A 6,165-nucleotide genomic window follows, 5' to 3' on the forward strand; every position below is an offset into this window, starting at 1 on the left:
ATCGCTATTTATCACAGTGGATCGCTATGTATCACAGTGGATCGCTATGTATCACAATGGATCGCTATGTATCACAATGGATCGCTATGTATCACAGTGGATCGCTATGTATCACAGTGGATCGATATGTATCACAGTGGATCGATATGTATCACAGTGGATCGCTATGTATCACAGTGGATCGCTATGTATCACAGTGGATCGCTATGTATCACAATGGATCGCTATGTATCACAGTGGATCGCTATGTATCACAGTGGATCGCTATGTATGAATGGATCGCTATGTATCACAGTGGATCGATATTGGATCGCTATGTATCTCAATGGATCGCTATGTATCTCAATGGATCGCTATGTATCACAGTGGATCGCTATGTATCACAGTGGATCGCTATGTATCACAGTGGATCGCTATGTATGAATGGATCGCTATGTATCACAGTGGATCGCTATGTATCACAGTGGATCGCTATGTATCACAGTGGATCGCCATGTATCTCAATGGATCGCTATGTATCTCAATGGATCGCTATGTATCACAGTGGATCGCTATGTATCACAGTGGATCGCTATGTATCACAGTGGATCGCTATGTATCACAGTGGATCGTTATGTATCACAGTGGATCGCTATGTATCACAGTGGATCGCTATGTATCACAATGGATCGTTATGTATCACAGTGGATCACTATGTATCACAATGGATCGTTATGTATCACAGTGGATCGTTATGTATCACAGTGGATCGATATGTATCACAGTGGATCGCTATGTATCACAGTGGATCGATATGTATCACAGTGGATCGCTATGTATCTCAATGGATCGCTATGTATCACAGTGGATCGCTATGTATCACAGTGGATCGCTATGTATCACAGTGGATCGCTATGTATCACAGTGGATCGTTATGTATCACAGTGGATCGCTATGTATCACAATGGATCGCTATGTATCACAGTGGATCGCTATGTATCACAGTGGATCGCTATGTATCACAGTGGATCGTTATGTATCACAGTGGATCGCTATGTATCACAGTGGATCGCTATGTATCACAGTGGATCGCTATGTATCACAATGGATCGTTATGTATCACAGTGGATCGTTATGTATCACAATGGATCGTTATGTATCACAGTGGATCGCTATGGATCACCTTCAGATATCACTGTAGAGGGACTGGCTGATATTTGGGGTCTCCGGTATGAAGCTCGGTGATTTGGGGGGATTGGTACAGCCCATAGAAAGTCATCACTGTGTGAAGGTCGTGTTCTGTGAATGAGATATAAATCATTGTGAGAGCGGGGGGGGGGGGGGGTAATTGACAAACTTTTTCTGAATCCTTCCAGCAGTCGTATGACCTTGGATCACCGAAAACAAATACTGAGCCGGGGCTGTGACAGGAGGGGGGCAGAATGTGACAGAAGGGGGGGCAGAATGTGACAGGAGGGGGGCAGGATGTGACAGGAGGGGGGCAGAATGTGACAGGAGGGGGTGCAGAGTGTGACAGGAGGAGGCCAGAGTGTGACAGGAGGGGGGCAGAGTGTGACAGGATGGGGCAGGGTGTGACAGGATGGGGCAGGATGTGACAGGAGGGGGGCAGAATGTGACAGGAGGGGGTGCAGAGTGTGACAGGAGGAGAGAAGAGTGTGACAGGAGGGGGGCAGAGTGTGACAGGATGGGGCAGGGTATGACAGGATGGGGCAGGATATGACAGGATGGGGCAGGGTGTGACAGGAGGGGGTCAGAATGTGACAGGAGGGGGGGCAGAGTGTAACAGGAGGGGGCAGGGTGTGACAGGATGGAGCAGAGTGTGACAGGAGGGGGGCAGAGTGTTACAGGAGGGGGGCAGAGTGTGACAGGAGGGGGAAGGGTGTGACAGGAGGGGGGCAGAGTGTTACAGGAGGGGGGCAGAGTGTGACAGGAGGGGGAAGGGTGTGACAGGAGGGGGAAGGGTGTGACAGGAGGGGGAAGGGTGTGACAGGAGGGGGGCAGAATGTGACAGGAGGTGGTGCAGATGTTTTCTACCTGCTATAACAATGCTGTATGTGAAGGAGCAGCACACAATATAATATATAGTATCACCCGCCCTATATAAAGGTCATTAGTGATAAACTTGCTGCTGCTGTTCCTGACATAAGTCAAAAATGTGAAATAAAATGGGGATAGCGCAGCGCAAACACGCTGAATTGGGTAAATAGTAAAGTGCCGGTGCTAATGTAGAGTAAAAAAAAAAAAAAAAAGATTTATGGAATCTCATAAACAAGCATGTAGCCAGTGAGAGTTCAAAATGTGCAAAAATGCAAATATACAACTTCAATTACGACATTGCTTTAGCAAGCGCTAGGCTTAAACTAAATGTGCCAAAAAAAACAATACAAAAAAATAAAAATGAATTTCGTATATAAGCATGTAACCAGTGAAAGTTCAGATAAATGTCCAAAAAAAGCATATATAAAATTCCAATTGCAGAATGTATTTTGCTTAACCACTTGCCTATCGGGCACTGACACCCCCTTCCTGCCCGGGGCATTTTTCAGCTTTCGGCGCCGTCGCACCTTGAATGACAATTGCGCGGTGATGATACACTGTACACAGAGGACATTTCATATCATTTTCTTCACACAAATAGAGATTTCTTTTGGTGGGATTTAATTACTGCTGAGTTTTGACAGTGTGACAGGAGGGGGCAAATTGTGACAGGAGTGACAGGAGGGGGCAAAATGTGATAGGAGGGGGCAAAATGTGATAGGAGGGGCAGAGAGTGACAGGAGGGGGTTGATTGTGACAGGGGAGAGTGCAGTGTGATAGGAGGGGGGCAAATTGTGACAGGAGGGGGCAAAGTATGACAGGAGGGGCAGAGTATGACAGCAGGGGCTACAGTGTGACAGGTGGGGGCAGAAAAAACAGGAGGGGCAAAGTGTGACAGGAGGGGGCAAATTTAGACGGGGGGGTCATTCAAGCCCAGTCTTAGGTCTGGCCCTGTGCTGTATATATATATATATAATATAAAACCATCAGAGCATGTATAGATACACAATCATCAGATAATGGGGGTCACTCACCTCCACAGGAGTCGGGTGAGGCCTCCGTGCGGGCGGTGTGGGGTGTCACCGGTTGCTATGGAGACGGATTTGGGGGTCACTCGGGGGTGTCTGTGCGGATGGGAGGAGTAGAGGAAGGTTGTAGAGGAGGGGGAGGGGGAGGGGGAGAGCGGAACGCGGCCTAGTATCTCAGGCAGACCCCGCGGTCTCGCTCAGAATTGGATCGGGGTTGCCATGGAGACCTGCCAGTCCTAACGTCCGATCGCAGAACTTGCTCGGGGGCGTGGCTCTTCAGCAGGAAGTTCGGCGCACGGAGCTCTGAGTGGAGTTATGATTGGCTGGAAGACTGCAATTGCCCGCCCCCCCACCACATTGCCAGCCAATAGTAAGCCAACATTTTTCTATTGCTGACCTCACGCTGATGAGTGCCGTGCTGTACTGTAATGTGGGGTAGTGGAGTGTATTGGGGGTGTAATGTGTGGAGTGTATTGGGGGGTGGTATGTGTGTGGAGTGTATTGGGGGGTGTAATGTGTGGAGTGTATTGGGGGGTGTAATGTGTGGAGTGTATTGGGGGGTGTAATGTGTGGAGTGTATTGGGGGTGTAATGTGTGGAGTGTATTGGGGGGTGTAATGTGTGGAGTGTATTGGGGGTGTAATGTGTGGAGTGTATTGGGGGGTGTAATGTGTGGGAATGTGTATTGGGGGTGTAATGTGTGGAGTGTATTGGGGGGTGTAATGTGTGGAGTGTATTGGGGGTGTAATGTGTGGAGTGTATTGGGGGGTGTAATGTGTGGAGTGTATTGGGGGTGTAATGTGTGGAGTGTATTGGGGGGTGTAATGTGTGGAGTGTATTGGGGGGTGTAATGTGTGGAGTGTATTGGGGGGTGTAATGTGTGGAGTGTATTGGGGGGTGTAATGTGTGGAGTGTATTGGGGGTGTAATGTGTGGAGTGTATTGGGGGTGTAATGTGTGGAGGGTATTGGGGGGTGTAATGTGTGGAGTGTATTGGGGGTGTAATGTGTGGAGTGTATTGGGGGTGTAATGTGTGGAGTGTATTGGGGGTGTAATGTGTGGAGTGTATTGGGGGGTGTAATGTGTGGAGTGTATTGGGGGGTGTAATGTGTGGAGTGTATTGGGGGGTGTAATGTGTGGAGTGTATTGGGGGTGTAATGTGTGGAGTGTATTGGGGGTGTAATGTGTGGAGTGTATTGGGGGTGTAATGTGTGGAGTGTATTGGGGGTGTAATGTGTGGAGTGTATTGGGGGTGTAATGTGTGGAGTGTATTGGGGTGTAATGTGTGGAGTGTATTGGGGGTGTAATGGGTGTAATGTGTGGAGTGTATTGGGGGTGTAATGTGTGGAGTGTATTGGGGGGTGTAATGTGTGGAGTGTATTGGGGGGTGTAATGTGTGGAGTGTATTGGGGGGTGTAATGTGTGGAGTGTATTGGGGGGTGTAATGTGTGGAGTGTATTGGGGGTGTAATGTGTGGAGTGTATTGGGGGGTGTAATGTGTGGAGTGTATTGGGGGTGTAATGTGTGGAGTGTATTGGGGGGTGTAATGTGTGGAGTGTATTGGGGTGTGTAATGTGTGGAGTGTATTGGGGGGTGTAATGTGTGGAGTGTATTGGGGGGTGTAATGTGTGGAGTGTATTGGGGGTGTAATGTGTGGAGTGTATTGGGGGTGTAATGTGTGGAGTGTATTGGGGGTGTAATGTGTGGAGTGTATTGGGGGTGTAATGTGTGGAGTGTATTGGGGTGTAATGTGTAAGTGGAGTGTATTGGGGGGTGTTAATGTGTGGAGTGTATTGGGGGGTGTAATGTGTGGAGTGTATTGGGGGGTGTAATGTGTGGAGTGTATTGGGGGTGTAATGTGTGGAGTGTATTGGGGGTGTAATGTGTGGAGTGTATTGTTTTTATACCATATATTCTATACAAATTTTTATACCATATATTCTATACAATTTTTATACCATATATTCTATACAATTTTTTATACCATATATTCTATACAATTTTTATACCATATATTCTATACAATTGTTTTATACCATATATTCTATACAAATTTTTATACCATATATTCTATACAATTTTTATACCATATATTCTATACAGATTTTTTTATACCATATATTCTATACAATTTTTATACCATATATTCTATACAAGTTTTTATACCATATATCTATACAATTTTTTATACCATATATTCTATACAATTTTATACTATATTCTATACAATTTTTATACCATATATTCTATACAATTTTTATACCATATATTCTATACAATTTTTACCATAGTATTCTATACAATTTTTATACCATATATCTATACAATTTTTTATACCATATATTCTATACAATTTTTATACCATATATTCTATACAATTTTATACCATATATTCTATACAATTTTATACCATATATTCTATACAATTTTTATACCATATATTCTATACAATTTTTATACCATATATTCTATACAATTTTTATACCATATATTCTATACAATTTTTATACCATATATTCTATACAATTTTTATACCATATATTCTATACAATTTTTATACCTATATTCTATACAATTTTTATACCATATATTTCTATACAATTTTTATACCATATATTCTAATATATTCTATACAATTTATACCATATATTCTATACAATTTTTATACCATATATTCTATACAATTTTATACCATATATTCTATACAATTTTTATACCATATATTTCTATACAAATTTTATACCATATATTCTATACAATTTTTATACCATATATTCTATTTTTATACCATATAGTCTATACAATTTTATACCAGATATTCTATACAATTTTTATACCATATATTCTATACAATTTTTATACCATATATTCTATACAATTTTTATACCATATATTCTATACAATTTTTTATACCATATATTCTATACAATTTTTTATACCATATATTCTATACAATTTTTATACCATATATTCTATACAATTTTTATACCATATATTCTATACAATTTTTATACCATATATTCTATACAATTTTTTATACCATATATTCTATACAATTTTATACCAATATATTCTATACAATTTTTTATACCATATATTCTA

The sequence above is a fragment of the Lithobates pipiens genome, unplaced genomic scaffold (genome assembly GCF_037356315.1).
Source record: "Lithobates pipiens isolate NorthernLeopardFrog02 unplaced genomic scaffold, aLitPip1_a1.2 Scaffold_27, whole genome shotgun sequence".
Taxonomy (NCBI): Eukaryota; Metazoa; Chordata; class Amphibia; order Anura; family Ranidae; genus Lithobates; species Lithobates pipiens.